At 41.9% G+C, this 18,619-nt stretch overlaps 1 protein-coding gene across 7 annotated transcripts in view; it reads right to left on the bottom strand.

Moving 5' to 3' along the window:
- NME7 (NME/NM23 family member 7) overlaps positions 1–18,619 on the bottom strand; it is a 155,924-nt gene that overhangs the window by 1,315 nt on the left and 135,990 nt on the right. The gene's annotated exons all lie outside the window — the stretch shown is intronic.

Here is an 18,619-nt window from a genome sequence, read left to right on the forward strand (position 1 = left end):
GGCTGAGACCTTAAAAATTGGACATCACTGGCAGCTTCAGGCCAGACAAAACTGATCACAAACAGTGTAGTTTATACAAAATCATAATCACCAGAAACCTCCTTTTAATGAGAATGTACTTCAAAGGCCCAGTAATTGAGTTATTCACATGTGTTCACAAATATGGTTCCAACTGTTAAGGGTCATTCACTTGTAAAGGGTTCTTAGGGAGCTCAGTGTATGTCAGTCATGCATGGTAGCTCCAGTGATTTTGGTGGGGGAAGAGGTTGGCATAGGCATTAATTTTCAATGAGAGAATTTCCATCTCCAGCAGCAGTTTGAAGAAATGCAGCCTTAACTGGTGCTGTCCCCTTACAAGCAAGAGCCAGTCTTTCAACGCTGCATCTAACAGCTACAGAAGTTTTGTGAACACCACTAGCCTGAAAAAATGAAAGCATGCCTTTCGCTCACTTTAGGCACAGCTGCTTGAAGAACCTTTACTGTGGTAAAAAAGGAGCTCCTACCACAAACCTAATTAGGATTGTGTGCCATTTTGCAATTCATGACAGACTTTAAAAAGGTACATTACGTGTTAATAGAACAGCACCGTAGCTTCACACACCACAGAGCTTCTACACAATTTCTCCTGCTTTTCTATGCATTCCTTAACATAGACATCAGACTAGACCCATGACTGAGGCATATCAGTAAAAAGGTAACAGACTTGATTCAATTATGATAGTCACAGGTGTTTAAAGACTTATGGCACTAAAGAAAATTGCAATGATTAAAAGGGCATGTTCCCATCTGAGAAGGAAAAAAAAAAAGACATGGAAAGTGTTAGCAGAAAGAAGCCTCTCTAATCAATCAGCATTTTCACAGTGGGTTACCTGTAGAAAGCTGAAGGTGGTACTCCTGTCCCCATCTCACAGTTAGGAAAGGAAGACACCCAGAAGTAGGAACAGAATCCAGGTCTAACTCCCAGTTTGATTGTCTGTGTCACACTACTTACCTTGATGCTCCTGTAAAACCAGATGTGGAGCCTCTCAAACCTGGACTGCACTGATTTTCCAACTCACTCAAGTTACCACCACAAACATGCCCCTCCCCCCAATATAAAGTATTTGCAACTGGCAGAATCCAATGGATTGGATTAGACTTTCATGACCAGGAAAGTATCTTTCTGTATATTTCATCACGTGTGGCATAGCAAAATGCGGTTCCCTTGAAAAATCATCACTGAGTAGATAGAAACTGCCCAAAAAGCATTTTAAGAAAGGGCACATCAACATCATCTAAAACGATCCCAACAGGAAGCTCTTCTGCATCCAAAAAATCATCCCCAATGAGAAGTCTGGAAAGCAGAAACTTGCAACTAGGGTCAGGCCCTCATTTTGCCTGGTATGACCTGGTACTTAAAATGAGTAGTATTCCCATATCCTCAGTAAAACAGCAAGACAATCATTGGTCAGAGAGAACGCTCTCAGAGTCACTGCGTAAAATCCTAACCCCAGTGAAGTCAATGAATTTTTCCACTGACTTCAGTGAGGCCAGGATTTCACCCCTAGGGCAAAAGGATTAGAAGAAAGGCAAAAGCAGCATGGTTAAGTAGAACAGTCCATTTTCTTATGCTGTCACTTACAGACTCAGACTTTAAGATCAGAAGGGACCGATATGCTCATCTAGTCTGACCTGCACGTTGCAGGCCAGAACCTCACTCTCTACTCCTTTAATAGACCCCAAACTTCTGGCTGAGTTACCGAAGTCCTCAAATCATGGTTTAAAGACACTTGAGTTACAGAGAATCCACCATTTACACTAGTTTAAACCCACAAGTGACCTGTGCCCCTTGCTGCATTCAACCCACTTCTGAAGTCAGTGAGTGACACAATGGAACATGAGTCTTTACAAACAAGACCCCTAAGAAACCAGTTTTAATTTAGGGACTGCCCACCAACCATACTGCTGCCCTGAACTGCCCTCTGTAAGAGCCAAACAGTCCTATTTGATGAATAGAGGGATAATGCTTCTAACAGGGCACTGAGTTTGTTTTTTTCAGTTTATGCTATCCTTTTAAAAGAGAATCAAAGTATACTAGAGGAAATTGGTGGGAAGGCATTTACCAATGTACCATGCCCCAGAAAAAATACTCCCAACAAGAAAGCATGAGAGACCATGAAAACCCCAGCCCTCCCTTTTCAATATAATCAAATGTTAATATTAACAGGTAGTTGTAGGGACACACAGTCTCCAGTCATGACTCGCGCTCCATTGTGTTGGTCCTGTACAACAGAGGCCGTCCCTACCTTGTCCAGCTATGTGTATACACCAATACCCAATTAGGTCACCCACTGAACAATGGAGATAAAATGTCTGCTCTGTGAAAATCATCTGATCAGACTCTCGCCAAAGGTATGTACGTTTATTAAGAACATGCTACAAGCCACAGGGTGAAAGGCTGGCTTCACTGAACTCAAGGGAAGTTTTGCCATTGACTTCAGTGGGGTCAAGATTTCACCCATAGGCTCTATATGTAAACTTCAGGAAAAACAAAACAAAATTCCTTCCCCCTCTCCCCCCCCCCCCAAAATGAACAATAAATTATATTTTTGTTTGATATCTGGGTCCCACAGTAAATTCAGAGGATTTCAGTCACTAAATTCTATACCAAAAATGCCATCCAATGTACAAATGCAATCCAATATAATTAATATTAAAATAATATAACATTGTAAATTGGTTCCCAAATTTTGCTCTTTAGATTCAGTTGCACTACACTAAGTATAGGAGTTGGGAGAAAAACCCACTCTTGAAATCCTGCACTTCCATTTCTGCAAACAAATACTACATGTACACTAGCCCTGAGAACCAAATAGTACTCAAAAAACACTGCCCCAGAATCTACACTGCATGCAGACATGCATTGTGGGGGGAAAAAAAGACCAAAAACCAGCTGGACTTTTGGAGAATCATACACAGAATCTTCATACCAGTAGATACATAAGAGTACAGATGTGTAAAACAGAATCAGTGACCAAAAATTAAAGGAAGAAACTGGGAGACCCTAGATGTGACTTGTGAATCAGTGTTGCAAAGGAGACAGAGATAGAGAGACATTTTCTGCTCCACTGTCAGAAATACAAGTCCTCCAATCGATCATACTTGATAGAGACTTTCCATTAAAAAATCCTGAGAAAAACAAAGGGCAGAGATAGCATCACATAGCCTTGGGCACGTTTCTTCCTATGTCTACACTACGAGCTAGGGGTGTGATTCCCCCGGCTCATGTACACACACTTGTGCTAGCTCTCGGCGAGCTAGTGAGAAGAGCTGTACAGCTGCCGTGGTAGTGGCAGTGAAAGCGTGGCTGAGCCGTGCAAAAGACAACCCCACCGAACACTGGTAGATATTGCCCTAGTGCGAGTATGTGTCCACATACGGGAATCACACTTCCTAGCTCAGAGCATAGACATAGCTGGAGTCAGAGGTGAACAAGAATGACCGATGGAGATGGGATAAAAACCCCAAAAATGACTATGAAGCCTGACAGGATACTGGATACTTAGATTGTAACAGAGCTGTTTGGAATTTCTGTTCCATGGGAAATTCCGACATTTAAAAGCAAGGTCCCAGTTGAGAACAAACAGCCAACATTTTAAAATGTCCCACAAAATTAAAATTCCAAAATGTTTCGATTTGGGACCACTGAAACATTTCAATTCAATAGCGTCAGAACATTTCAAAAGGTGGTCATTTTGTTTGGACTTATTTCATTTTAACTTTTATATTAAATTGATAACATTAAATTAACACTAATATTATAACCGTATATTTGATATTATGTGTATAAGTAAAAACATTTCCATGCTGTCAAAAAAGTTTACACTTTTTTCCATTTTAAAATGATCAAAAAAATCGGTACTTTCCCATTAAATGTTTTGATGTTGACAAAGCTGCATATTTCAATGGGAAACTGTTTTGCTGAATTTTGTTGACCATCTCTAATTGTCAGTTCTTCGGGGGCAGGGGCCATCTTACTGTCATATGCTTGTACAGTGCCCAGTAGCTGGTCCAGGACTAGGGTTTTAATGTACTAGACCTACTTTTCACAAATAGTCCAGGTCTGTGTCTTTGTAAAATTTTATCAGCATTGTGTAACTTGTCTAAAGAATTTTGACTTCAGGTTGACTTATGGAGCGGCCTATCTGCCATCAACTTCAAATTTCAGGGTGGTTTGTTTGTACAGTTGTGACTTTGTAAAAGCTTCCATTGCACTCAGTAGAGCTGCTACTTCCTTATTGCTTACATGGTATATTATCAGCTGTCTAGCTAAACACTCTGTTCATGCTGCCAGATTGACTCAAGTGTAATTTTTTACAATAAAATGATTTCTCTCTCTGCTCTTGGTGAGATAGGCTCCTGGATTCCAGAGTGACAGGCACATTAAAAACACCTAAGAAATACAGAGAGACACTTAAAGGCAAACTCATAATAGTTGAATTTGAGAACAAGCAATCTTATGAATATACATAACGTCATTAAGGTGTTCTAGACCCCCGATCAGAACAGAGTTAGTTTAAGCCTTAGAATGTCGGGGTTCTTTTCCCATCTCTACCCAATCCTCTCAACTTGCGAAGGTATAAATGTGGAACACAACGTGTGTCAGAGAACCAAAATGAGGGGGACAAAAAGCAGGAAAATTAAAATGCATGGGATCTATTCCTTCAGTGTAAATAACTCTGTTTTACCTTGGTCACATGATTATGCATTTCTCATTTAACTAATTTTCAACAATAAAGGGAAAAAGACACCAAATGTGGGTGGAATATAGGTAACTTGGGGATTCGAAAGGTATAGCTCTGCCGCTGACTTGCTGTGACGTCTTGGGCAAAAATCACGTCATCTCTCTGGTGCTGTTTCCCAATTCGTTAAATGTGAATAATACTTCATTAATGATTGTAAAATGCTTTGATGTGTCTAGATGAATTTCACACTTAAAATCTACATGACTAGTACTAATAAAGAGTGTTAACTACAGGTGCCCTGTTTATTGCAGCCTGGGTCTCCACCTGCATGGCCTCTCTGGAAGGGAACTCTCTCACACTAATGACTCACCCCTGGTTTGGAGAATCTCTCTCTCTTTTAAAATAGCTTTTATTGCATTGTCTAAAACCCATACAGAACGTTCTGACAAACTTCAAAGGCAGAACAAGCACAATAGGTACTGTATAACCTACAAACTATGTGCCATTATGTTCTTTCTAAATACAATTATGTGGATTAGCTGCCATAGACTCACTGTAAAATCTGTTAACAATTTACATGTATATAGTACAGAGGAAGGATCTGCCTTTCTAAAGACTTACTCTCAGGAGCTGTGCATTGCTGGGCAAGATGCTACAATGATAAATGTGGCTCTGGGTAATCAGTAGCAAACAGTGCCCATCTATTTCCCCAATTACCATAATCTGTTTAATGAATTAGCGCTTGTGAAAGATGGTGCATTGCTAGCTGTAGAGTGAGGCCAAGGTTGTCAAAGATAACTAGTGATTTTGGGTGCCTCTGTTCTAGGCCCTTTGGAGTGGCCCAATTTTCAGAAAGCGCTGACCCATGCCACCGGAGAAACAGGCCCCTTTAAGATACCTCTAATGGGGCATCCAAAGATGGAGGTAGACAGATCACTAGATCACTGAGCTGCAGTCACTCTTTACTCAGAACCCTAGGACAGCACGAACAGCAGGAGAAAAAGCTTCCCCTGCACAACACGAATGTGCCTCAATCTTGACCCGGAAAGGGAAATACAGTCTCTATAGTCTATTCAAAACTTTGGCCCCTTTGCTATCAACAAGGGGGCCAATCAGTGCCAAAGACAGTAATGATTTTTGTCTGTGGACATTTGTCCTCCAAGGACAACAGTGAGACCAACCAGCCAAACTCATTTTGCATAGGCCACCCAATGGCCTTTAAATGGTGGTACATTTCAGTTACGCTCACTCCTCCCTTGGGATGGGTTTGAAGGAGAAGGTGAAAGGCTCTGTATCCCATTACTAATCTCAGCAGCCACCCAACCTCCAAGGAAAACTGGGTTATAAACAGAAGATAAGCCCACTCCTCTTCCTGCTCCTATGTAACATGGAAAAAAACTGCAACCCTCTGACTCCAACAAGACCAATGACCTCACAGGGAGAGCTCTAAAACTGCTGCATTCCACAATGGACACAAACTCACTGCAATCCTAGGACTAGCGAAGATGATAATTCCATCTCTTAAAGTGCAGAATAAAATAGCCGTTTCCAAACTTTCTACCCTCTAGCACAGAGGTGGGCAAACCACAGCCTGTGGGCCGCGGGACCGTCCTGCCTGGCCATTGAGCTCCCAGCCAGGGAGGCTAGCCCCTGGCTCCTCCTCTGCTGTCCCCCCTCCCCCACAGCCTCACCAAGCCGTTCTGCCAGTGCTGTGGGTGGCAGGGCTGCGAGCTCCTGCCGGGCAGCACAGCTGCTGGTCCTGGTGCTCTGAGCAGCAAGCGGGGGTTGGATAAGGGGCAGGGGATCCCGGGGGACAGTCAGGGGACAGGGAGTGGTTGGATATGCGTGGAAGTCCCGGGGGCCTGTCGGGGGCAGGGGTGTGGATAGGGGTCGGGGCAGTCAGGGAATAGGGAGCAGGGCAGGTTGGATAGGGCATGGGGTCCTGGGGTGGCAGTTAGGGGCAAGGGGTCCCGGGGGGGGCAGTCAGGGGACAAGGAGCAGGGGGGGTTGGATGGATCGGAGGTTCTGAGGGGGGCAGTCAGGGGGCGGGAAGTGGGAGGGGGGAGGATAGGGGGGAGGGCCCAGGCTGTTTGGGAAGGCACAGCCTGTGCTACCCGGCCCTCCATACAGTTTCGCACCCCCGATGTGGCCCTCAGGCCAAAATGTTTGTTCACCCCTGGTCTAGCAGTTTCAGGAGTTTCCACAGTTGTGCAGGCAATAATAAAATCCAACAACGTCCTGATTGTATCACTCATGCAAACACTTCTCTTTTCAACAATGTGCATCCTAAAAACAAGGAGAGGTTAGACAGAAAATTAAAAAGGAAAGCAAACCAACCAACCAACCAAGCATCCCAAGGAAAGAGAAAGGTCTCTTAGGTGTAGGACACAGCAGAGGATTTCAAAGTGAAAAAGTAGAGAAATTCACAAGTGAGGATATTCCGAAGAAATGGAAACTCCCCTTAAAAAATAAAGAGGAGTTTAATGCTAATGCAAGGTGCCAGCTAGCTAGACAGCCTTAGAGACCAATGTTCTCGGTTTAACCATGGAATAAGAATGGGCAGTAGCAGTATACCTTGGCACAGAGGCGGATACCTATACCTACAGTATACCTACAGGCGGATACCTATACCTACAGTATACCTACAGAATGGGCAGTAGCAGTATACCTTGGCACAGAGGCGGATGATGACTTATTGGGGCATTGGGCACAAAGAACATTTGGCCCCCCCATGTCTCGCAGGCCATGGGGCACCGGAACCAGGGAGTCCAGGCAGGCCATGGCCCCCCTACTTTTTAACATGGGCATAGTAGCCTCAGGCAGGTATGGAGCAGTGGTGGTGGCGGCAAGGACTGCGCTTCACAGTGGGGGAGCTGGTAAGGTGATCCCCCCTCCCCCCAGCCCGTGAAGCGTAGCCCCTGCCCAGGGCAGGTGGAAGGTCCAGGGCTCCCCACAGCAGCCCAGGCTCCCTGGGTGGCTCTTACCACAGCCCAGCTCCGGCTTCTTGCCTGGCCAGAGGGCAGGGCCACAGTTCTGGCACCAGAGGGTCCCCCACTTCTACACAGCTTCCAGCGCTCTTGCAGGGCCCCCAAATTGGCCAGGACCCCATGGGCCCATGTGTTAATCTGCCACTGGCTCGGCAGAATGCCTCAACCCTGCCCTCGAGTTGAAAGGGTACTTTGTTATTCATGGTCCATTCATCCTTGGCCTCTCAGTCTGAAACTGCTAAGCGCAGGGGACCAGTCAGTGTCAGTTTTGGTAGTGGTGGTTTTAGCAATGTAGACTCTTTCCCAATGGAAACTAGTCTAAGACCCCTAACTCATTTCACAAATGTCACCAAAAGGGTGACAGTAATTTTCAGTCATTTCTAACCTGTGCTGAATTAGAATCATCAGCCAAGAGATGGAAGGCTCCATAGTCTGTTATTAATTCAGAGCCAGCCAGTCCTCCTCCAGCTGGCTGAGAGAAATGCATGCAATTCATCAATGCTATCTCTCTGAAACCATTTTGACACTGTACCCCCACTGAACCAGTGACAGGGCTCCAGGAACAAGGTCCAGGTGATAATGTGATCCATGTGACTTTTACTGACCCATGGCACTCAGGTTTTATAACGCTATAGGAATATCTTAATTTTAAATCACTAATGGGAACTCAAATACCATTTTGGCCATTAAAGCTGCTCTCTACATCAGTATAAACCTTGCTGAGACCTGACTGCACTTTTTGATGGCTAAGTCTGAGTTCTGTTTTAGACGCTGTTGAGTCACTGCAGTATTAACACAGCAGCATGGATTAAAACACTCAAAAAAAAATATTGCATTTTTACAACACCTCCCATCCCAAAGGGTTTTATAAACAAACTGAGGTACAAACAAGGGAGACGTTTTACCCACCACTCACATGCAGTCACCTCTGGGGTGAGACCCAGCAGCTATTTAACAGTTCACAGCAATACCACTCAACCAACAAAGAAGTGAGGAATAGCTCTTCGAGATGAAACTGCAGAGAGAATTTGGTTCCCTGTTGGGCTTTGGTCAGGACACCAAGGTTGCACCCCTTTCCTTCTTACCAAAGTGCCAAGGAATTTGTAAGGAACAAAACTGATCAGGAAGGGCCAGTTTGAACTATTCACACATACTGGCAGGTTCTAAACCAACTTTAACCACTGACATAAAAGACCTGGGCTTCGTGGCAGAGAGCTCAATGAACAGCTCTTTTCAATGCATGATCATGATGAAAAAAACAAACAAGAGGGTACTCCACTTTAAGCAATAGAGAATAACATTAAAAATATTGTAATGTTGGTGGCATTGGTGTTGGTGTAATGTTGGTGGCATCATCTCAAATGCGTGTTCAGCTATGATTAGCCCATCTCAAAAAGTTATAGCTAAAGTAAAAAAAAAGGTTTAAAGAAGGACAACGGTACTTTTCCCATGTCTTAATAATTTTAACACTAGGACAGATTAAAAAGATTAGGTCGACATCTTAGATGGGAAAGACATAAGAAGGGACATGATAGTGATACATGAAAAAAAAATGAAGGCTACAGTAAAGGTAAATTGGGGCTGCTAATTTACTCTCTTTAATAGTACAACAACAAGGGGATATAGTCAATGAAATTAAAAAGTAAATTTAAAATGGATATAACAGTACATAGCTAACCAGTGGAATTCACTGACACAAGTTATTGAATTCAAGAGGAGTTCAGACATTTACAAATGTAGAATTTTTTCCCATAACTGCAATAAAAACAAACAAACAATGTAAAGCTTTAGAGCCCACAAGTCCACTCACTCCTACTTCTTGTTTAGCCAATCACTAAGGCAAACAAGTTTGTTTACATTTACAGGAGATAGTGTTGCCCACTTCTTATTTACAATGTCACCTGAAAGTGAGAATGGGTGTTTGCATGGCACTTTTGTAGCCGGCATTGCAAGGTATTTGTGTGCCAGATATGCCTAACATTCGTATGCCTCTTCATGCTTGTAGGCTCTAAAGTTTCACATTGTTTTGTTTTTGAGTGCAGTTATGAAAAAAATTCTATATTTGTAAGTTGCACTTTTATATTACATACAGTACTTGTATGAGTTGAATTGAAAAATACTATTTCTTTTGTTTATCTTTTTCCAGAGCAAATATTTGTAATAAAAACAATATAAAGTGAGCACTGTACCCTTTGCATTCTGTGTTGTAACTGAAATCAATATATTTGAAAATGTAGAAAAAGAGCCAAAAATATTTATAGTAAATGTAAACTGGTATTCTATTATTGTTTAACAGTGCGATTAAAGCTGGGATTAATCACAATTTTTTTTAAAATTGTTTAACAGCCCTAGAAGAAACTACTCCCGTAAGCATGTTATTTCATAATTGTCCAGTCTGGGTTCTGCTTCTCTCTCTGAAGCACCTGGTATTGGCCACTGTTAGAGACAGGACATTGGACTAGACAGGCCTTTGATCTGGCAACTCTTAAATTCACAACTCATTTTAAAGACCACAGCATCCAGTTCCCAGCATCACGCTGGGATATTGATTCAGTATCAACTCAAACCACCACTTCTTGCAACATCTAGGCATATTTTAGAGGACTCATCCACATACTGACTCAGTATGTCCCTGTTTAGTCTGAGCAAGCACTAAAAGAATCATAGCACAAGGCTGCAGGCAAAAATAGTTTTAAGGACCTTATTTGAATAGCTGTAAAATGGCTATCAATAAAAAGCAGAGGGCCTCATTTTCAGAGGGGTGGGGCATTCACATTGACTCCAAATGTAGTTCTGGGTGCTCAGCACTTCCAAAAATCCAGAGCTCCCTGCAGGTGAGACACAGGTGAGAAAGAAGGAGACACAGCCTGGGAGGTTTCCACACTGTAACTGACTGGGCTGCCAACAACTCACAAGTGTACACCGCCCAGAGCAAATGAGAGCGGAACTGGAACATGGAGAATGGGAGAGTCTGTTCAGAGTGAAGTCACCACATCAGTGATTTAGAGATTTGCATACTGTTCACGGTAGCAGGTAAACATCTATATTAAAGTACCTGAGAAGGAAGAAGTTAGTAAAGGGCAATAAGGTGAGATCACTCCCATTAGAAGTTAAAATGATACATCAAGAGGAAAATAAAGTCACTGAGAGCTGTACAGCTAACAAGCTATCCCTAAACAGCATGGCATAGATGCAAAGTAACACCTATCCAAAAGGCCCTGCTAGGGGACCATATATGCTACAGTTCGTGGCGCAAGAAGGATTATTTCACACACAAGAAAACGGTTGGTAACATTTTATTCGTCACAAGTAACTTCCTCTTTCAAGTGGGTTATTCTGAGATTTTGAGTGTCTGTGCTATTCAACTCACTGCAGCCCAAGAGATCTCTCACTATATGATTATTTTACACATCTGTGGCACTCAAAGTGCTTTACAATCTAATTAAGCCACAGGACTTCTACTCCCCTGTGGAATGGGTCAGTGCTATCACCACTGTTTACATCAGTAGATGGAAAAACTGAGGCACAGCAAGATGGTGAGACTTGCCCAAAGTCCCACAAGTCAATGGCAGTCTCCTGCACTAACCACTCAACAAGCTCTGCTTAAAATCAAATACACACACACACACATATATATGGGGAAATAACTTCTTGTTTTATATTTAATTTATAAAAGTGCATCTACTCGACACTTACTCAGTACATATAAATGAATACCTAGCCAGAGTTAAGAAGTGAACTCCTGTCCCACTGACGTCAGTAGTAAAATTCCTAATGATTTCAGCAAGGTCAGGATTTCATTCAAGTTTCCTTTGTATTACCTAGATTGTAGGCTCTTTAGGTCAGATACCCTCATTGTGTTCTGTCTTTGTGCAGTGCCTAGCACAGCGGGATCCTGGTCCTACCTGGGGTGTGTATTTGGGAAATATTACGCATGACAGGGGAAGTGATTTCTAAAGCTTGTGAAAGAACCTTAGTTCAGGATTTCCTGCATTTGTAGTGATTGTGCTAGCTAGGAATGGATATTAGCAGCCCTCACTCCATGTTAAACAGTGTTTTGTGTGATCATATATATATGTGTGTGTGTGTGTGTGTGTGTATATATATATATATATATATATACACACACACACACACACGAAAACTTATTGACCTAATTTAATCACACCAATGTACATTAGGAGTAGTTCCAATGAAGTCAATGGAGTTAAACTGATAAGAGAAGAGTGAGGCCCTACACAGTACAGGTATACTTAATAATTTGCCTAGGGGAGTTCTGGGAAGGATGCTATTTGGACAAGTGAATAGTAATATTTCAGTGTGTTCCTAAAGGTGTATTAGTGGACAGAAAACAGCCTTACAGTCACACAGCTCTATACACCACAGGGTATGTCTGCCTACACTGGAGCTGGGAGGTGTAATTTCCAGTTTCACTAGACATACCCGTGCTAGTTCTGATTGAGTTAGTGAGCTAAAAATAGAAGTGCAGTTGCAGCAGCATGAGCAGGAGGAGGGGCCAGCTGTCCCATTAGAATGCGCCCACTGTTTCAGATGTAATCTGAGACAGAAGCCAGGCCAAGAAAGCAGACCAGTCAGGCTACTGAGAGGTCAAAATATACAAAAAAAATCAAAAATTTTCTAGCTCAGCACAACCTCTCTTTCTGTGTGTATATATATCTTAAAAGCCCATTTATCACATAAATCAATGGCTATCACTCTTTCCAGACTACTGTGCCCCTTTCAGGAATCCGATTTGTCTTGTGTACCCCCTGTTTCACCTCACTTAAACTACCTGCTTACAAAATCAGACATAAAAAATACAAAAGCGTCACAGCACACTATTACTGAAAAATTGCTGACTTTCTCATATTTACTATATAGTCATAAAATAAATCGATTGGAATATAAATATTGCACTTACATTTCAGTGTATGGTATATAGAGCAGTATAAACAAGTCATTGTATGAAATTTGAGTTTGTACTGACTTTGCTAATGCTTTTTATGTAGCCTGTTGTAAAACTAGGCAAATATCTAGATGAGCTGATGTACCCCCTGGAAGACCTCTGTGTACCCCCAGGGGTACACATACCCCTGGTTGAGAACCAGCGACAGAGATGACCTCTGGGATAAGGTGAAAGGAACAGAGCTTGTTGTCTGATCCGCTCCCAGCTTGTTAACCTCTCTCCTCTAGTGCTTAGAAATACCCTAACTTGGCAGAATAGGTGGCATTTGGGCCTCATCTTCCCTGGCAGTGAAAGCATGTTAGCTGAACTGTTTCTAAAGATTGTTGAAACACAGTTTCAGCACAGTTTGTTTGGCCAGTCTAGGGCAGGCATAACCATTTTACTCACCAGGTTCGAAGGTAGGCAGCAAGTGAATTAACAATACTTGAGGCTTTACAGAGGAAAGATAAAGCATCAACAGAACTAAAAATAATATATCTACATTAGGCCTACTATTTTCTTTTTAATTTCTTTTCCATGCACAAGTCCTCTTCATTCTTTGTGCTGAGTCACCTGTTGGTACCAACTATGTACACAGCATCAGGAAATATTTTGAGACAAAATTCCAGTGCTAGTGAACATGTGCGTAACCACCACCGAATTAGATACAAAAGATTGTCCTGCATTCCAGATTCTTTCTATTCCGCTCCCACACCTCCTGGATAGCAGGTATCCAAAAGTCAAAGTGGTAGAAGACTTAAATCACAATCTTTATCATCTCACAAATCTCTCTGAAAATTAATTTTGATCAAGCGGGACAGTCAGATGCAAATTTCAGTCTTTCAAACTGCCTATTGTTTTTATGAAAAGTTCAAAACATTTTTCCCTTTTCATTTGAGATTATTAAAACCATTTTACTATGGATTATGCGGCTCAGTACAGGCCCCAAGTAAAAGACTTCATTGCAAGATTGCCATCTGACTGGGAAACAATGGCTTCTTTATTAACAATTTAAAGACTCTTGAAAAGAAATGCTGTACAAATGAAACACCCTTACTGAAAGTTTCATTGCCACATTCTGCGCTTCTGCTGTGTAATGTTTTACAAATTGCATCACCTTGTGAATAGTAAGAGTTAGTTCTCAGAGGCTAGAGGCTGCTTGCATGCCAGAGAAGTTAATATGTAACAAACAATGCAGGAGACCTTTGTTCAGAATGTGACACACTGAAATTTCACACTAAGAAAATGTACTCTTAGCATCTCTATGCTTTCCAGAGTTATTCATTCACATACTTTATTAGCGTGTTTGTCATGCTAAGTTTGATGTACCAAAAAGATTACTTTTAACATTTGCATCCTTTAACAAAGAACTCTAGTTTTACTACTTCTTATTGCGTGGTGTACTGTTGCCAAATAGCATGAAATAACAAATAATCAAACACTCATATAAGGTCTTTCATCCCGCACTGTTACATAAACCATACACAGCAACCGACTCATCCATCACTAAAATCAACCTCCTCTGGGGTGGAATGGGACAGCCATTTGACAGCACACCAGAGTCCCTATGCAATGGTTTAAGATAGGAAGAGAAATGTCACATTGAAAATTCAAGTTGGCATTCACCAAGACACTGCATCAAACACACCTCCCCTTGTGAAAATTGCCATTAGATATTTAATGACACCACACGGGCAATGTTATGTTTTTCCACCCTCAAAGAGCAGCCACACACCATTACTCTGAATGACTTATTTTAGATCAAGAGAAACAACAGAACAAGAAAGAACAAAAATAAAACTCTGAGAAAGCACAACGTGTGCAGCCTCCTCTGGACCCTGTGTGACAACTCTGCATCACAGATTGGCAGCAGCCCCTATGGAGAGCAGACTCCTACAAATTACAAGTGCAAAATACATCAAAAACTCAGTCGAACAATTATATGCACCACTGGCATGATCTCCAGCTGCACAGCAGCTCTGAAAACCATTGTGACACTAAGCACCCCTGTAGTCACACCCTATACACTATTGTAATTACCTTTGTACAAAATATGCCTTGTGAGGTACCATCTGAATACTAATAACTTACTGATCATTAATACTCTTGTGTGACATATGTACATGATGGCTACTAAGAATTATGAGTAGTTTAAGTATTGACTCCAAGGGATCAATGCTTCCTTTGAATATCCAACAACATGACCTGTAGGACCTACTTGATGAGAGTCATTTATGGAACATCCTTGAAGTACCTGTCCAGCCTGACACCCCTCAGCTTATGAGATGATCACAGTAAAAGGTGGTGCCTTCCATTTCTATAAAGTTGGATCCCAATTACCTGAATTTCTGTTGTCTGAACCTTGATAACAATTGTATCTGTGTATCCCACTGTCTATCAAGCAATTGTAAGCAATTTGTACAACTAAATGGTGTTACTTATGGTTTCTAAGCCATTTAACCAAGTCATTTAGTTTCATTGCTAGGATGCTGGGCAAGAGAAAGAAAGGTTATTTGTCAGTAGCAAAGACTCATGTAGATTGTCAATACACAGCCCCACAACTGGGGATCTCAGGGCATACTTGAAATTTAAAACAAACAAACAAACAAAAAAAATAGAAAACACTGTAATGAATGGCTCTCTCAGTGGACAAATGAAGGGCATCCCACTTCAAGAGGTCATGTACATGCCTGCAAGATACGTTAAGTGTGGGGTAAGGACAGCGAGGAACAGAGGCGCAGACAGGGATTGAGGAGGCTCTGTTCAAATCCAGGCTGAAATCCTGCCTGAGACAATGAAAAATCCCATTTCTTCCTACCCAAGAGAAACAGAGAGCAGGATGATCACAAGGAGAAACACAATTAACTCTCTGATGAGTTAACTGTGAATGGAGTGAGGTGGAGAGAGGGTGAATGGGAGGGTGTGGAGGAAGCCAATACAATCCCCACTTTAGGCAGCTCTGAAGCTGGAAAAATGTACATTTGGAAAAATGTAAACTCGACATGGAGAGGAATGGTAACTGTGATACTATTCAGCTAATGCTCCTACAAACACTAACAAAGAGGCTGCCAGGCTGCTTCAGATTATGTTACCAAACCTGCAGCTACAGGAGAACCAAAATTATGGACAGTGGGGACACCAATGCTAGTGTGGTGTTTACTGATCACACTCCAATATTGTGTGGTATGAGCTCTTTCATGCTGGCAGAGCTCTGAGATGCCTGGAACCCCATGATGAATAAGGACATCTGTCTTTTAATCATAGCACTGCTGCAGCATACCACAGATTCCACCCTTCTTCTTCCTGGAAGAAACTGGAAGCTTCCTCCACACTCAGACCACTTCTAAGCATACTCTCACCACCACCAGGGTCCTGTCCACATGTTTACACTAGAAAAATCAGTAGCCTTATTACAGAAGCTGCTCCTGTCAGTGGTAGCAACAGATTATAAACTAATTTTTCTACACAAGGTTGAGATGTTTTTACTCAGACCCTGACAACCTGCTCTGAGGCATGTCTTAGCATAGACATAGCTGCATCATTGCTAGCAGTGTCTCTAATATGGCTAGTGATTTTCCTAGCACGGACAAGCCCCAAGAAGCTGAATCCCTTCAGATGTCATGGATAGGAGTTTAGAGCAGGTGGTGGAGAGATGCTCTGACACAAAAGCGCGAGGCGCAATGGAATGGCCGATGGCCCCAGATTTGCACGAACCAGCTCCAGAGAGACGTGCTTTACAAAAATCCTTAATACTTTATGAACATTTGCATAAACTACTTGTACTGTACCGGTGACAGCGTGAGAAATAAAAGCTGCCGTGCTGGTCTGCAGGTCTAACACAGCAGGTTTTCAAAAAGATTGCTAATTATACAGACTCCTGAGCAAACCCCCTTTAGAAAGCTTAGCTCTTTACCCTCTGTAAAGACTCTGGGGAATATATGTTTTGGGAAAAGTTAGGTATTGAATAGTACTATTCATATCATAGCTATTCATGTAAGAGGATTTTACGCAAGTTGCGTTTGTGGCAAAAGCTTTAATGAATGTTAAAAATTACAAAATAACTCAAATTTCAGGGGTTCATTGAATATGAAAGCAGAATCTGGCCTTTTACAAAGTTGAAGATATCTCTTATTTATGTACAAATATTAAATAGCAAAGTATATTTGGATAATGGTTGTGTAACTTGACAATTAAGGGCCCAATTAAGCAAAGTGGTGAGCATTCCTGACCCCCACTGAAGGCAGTGGGAGCAGAGGACACTCAAAATCAGAATCACCTTATAGAATCAGGACCAAAAATGCTACTGTTTCTCAGATCAAATGTGTAGTAGAGTAGACTTTAGAGTGCACTGTTCATGTAGTTTGCTGTTACGCTGATTATAGACAAATTAAGGGCCAGATTTTCAAAGGTATTTAGGCACTTATAGAAGCAGATAGATGCCTAGTGGGATTTTCAAAAGCACCTAGGCACTTAACTCCCAATGATTTTAATAGGAGTTAGGCACCAAGGCCCTTTTGAAAATCCTGCTAGGCACTTATCTGCTTCTTTAAGTTCCTAAATACGTTTGAAAATCTGGCTCTCCATAACTACATTTCTGAAAATGGGAGTTAAATGTTTTTGAAAATATTACTCAGTGTGTGTAGAAGGGCTCAAACCCAAACTGTGAGTCTGAATGCTCTCAAAATGCAGGCCTGTGCTTTGCATTTCAATTCATATCAGGATCCAAACTTCCTATCTGAACCCAAACCTTCACCAAGATCCTAAATTCTCCCTGAACTTTTTGAAAGGTTGATCCCGGTCTCCGTCTAGATCCTAGCGCTTCTGTTCACTCCCACCTCAAACTAAAATACTTAAGTCATGGACTTTGTGCAACTCTCAGGGCTGGATCCAGCTCTTTTGCCGCCCCAAGCAACGAAGGGAAAAAACAAAACAAAAGCCAAGCCTGGTTGAGCTGCCGCCGAAGTGCCGCCAAAGAGGAAGAGAGGGACTGCCGCCGAAGACCCAGACATGCCGCCCCTTTCTGTTGGCCGCCCCAGGCACCTGCTTCCTTCGCTGGTGCCTGGAGCCGGGCCTGGTAACTCTTAAAGTTATGTGATATGTTTGTCGATGGCTCTCTCCTTCTCATGAGGGGGCAGAGTTAAGGGTTGCTGGATATTTCTGAATACTTGATTGTTGGCATGTCTAGATTTCTTTAAGACTGTATGAACCTTAAAAGTTACATTCTTATCTACACCACCCTAACTGAGTATTAACATACATTTAAACACTTAGGTTTTATTAGTTGTACAGTCTTGGTATGTATTTTTTTGTAACTGTTTTACAGTTTAGTAACCTTAATTTTAAGTAAGCAAAGTTTTTTGCCTGGGAATGTCCTCAAAGCTGTATATCACATAAGCTCGCCAAGCAAATTGAGATGAAAATTTAGATTATTACTGTATGGAAAACAAGATTTAGTTTCAGCTTTTTTACCTGTCAAAAAATTCCCTGGTTAGCACATTACCACATAAGTGCACCATGTCCCTCAGTTACATTGGTGCTACCCCTTGACTTCAAACAGGTAATGGACAGCAAAATTGGGTCTAGGTTTTTTTAATTTTTATTTATTTATTTATTTATTTTAAGGTCAACCTTTTGAGCCACTTCTTGCTGTATAAACAACGAGGAGTCCTTGTGGCACCTTAGAGACTAACAAATTTATTTGGGCATAAGCTTCATGTTATCACCATTAATATATACTGATGCAAACATGCAAGGATGTAAACACATATACAGAGGAATAATTAAGGTCCTGATCCAGCAAGGTGAAGAGCACTTTAGATAGATTTAACTGCACACCCAGTGACAGGTTTCAGAGTAGCAGCCGTGTTAGTCTGTATTCGCAAAAAGAAAAGGAGTACTTGTGGCACCTTAGAGACTAACCAATTTATTTGAGCATAAGCTTTCGTGATGCATCCGATGAAGTG

Source organism: Chelonia mydas, chromosome 1 (genome assembly GCF_015237465.2).
Source record: "Chelonia mydas isolate rCheMyd1 chromosome 1, rCheMyd1.pri.v2, whole genome shotgun sequence".
In the NCBI taxonomy this organism is placed as follows: domain Eukaryota; kingdom Metazoa; phylum Chordata; order Testudines; family Cheloniidae; genus Chelonia; species Chelonia mydas.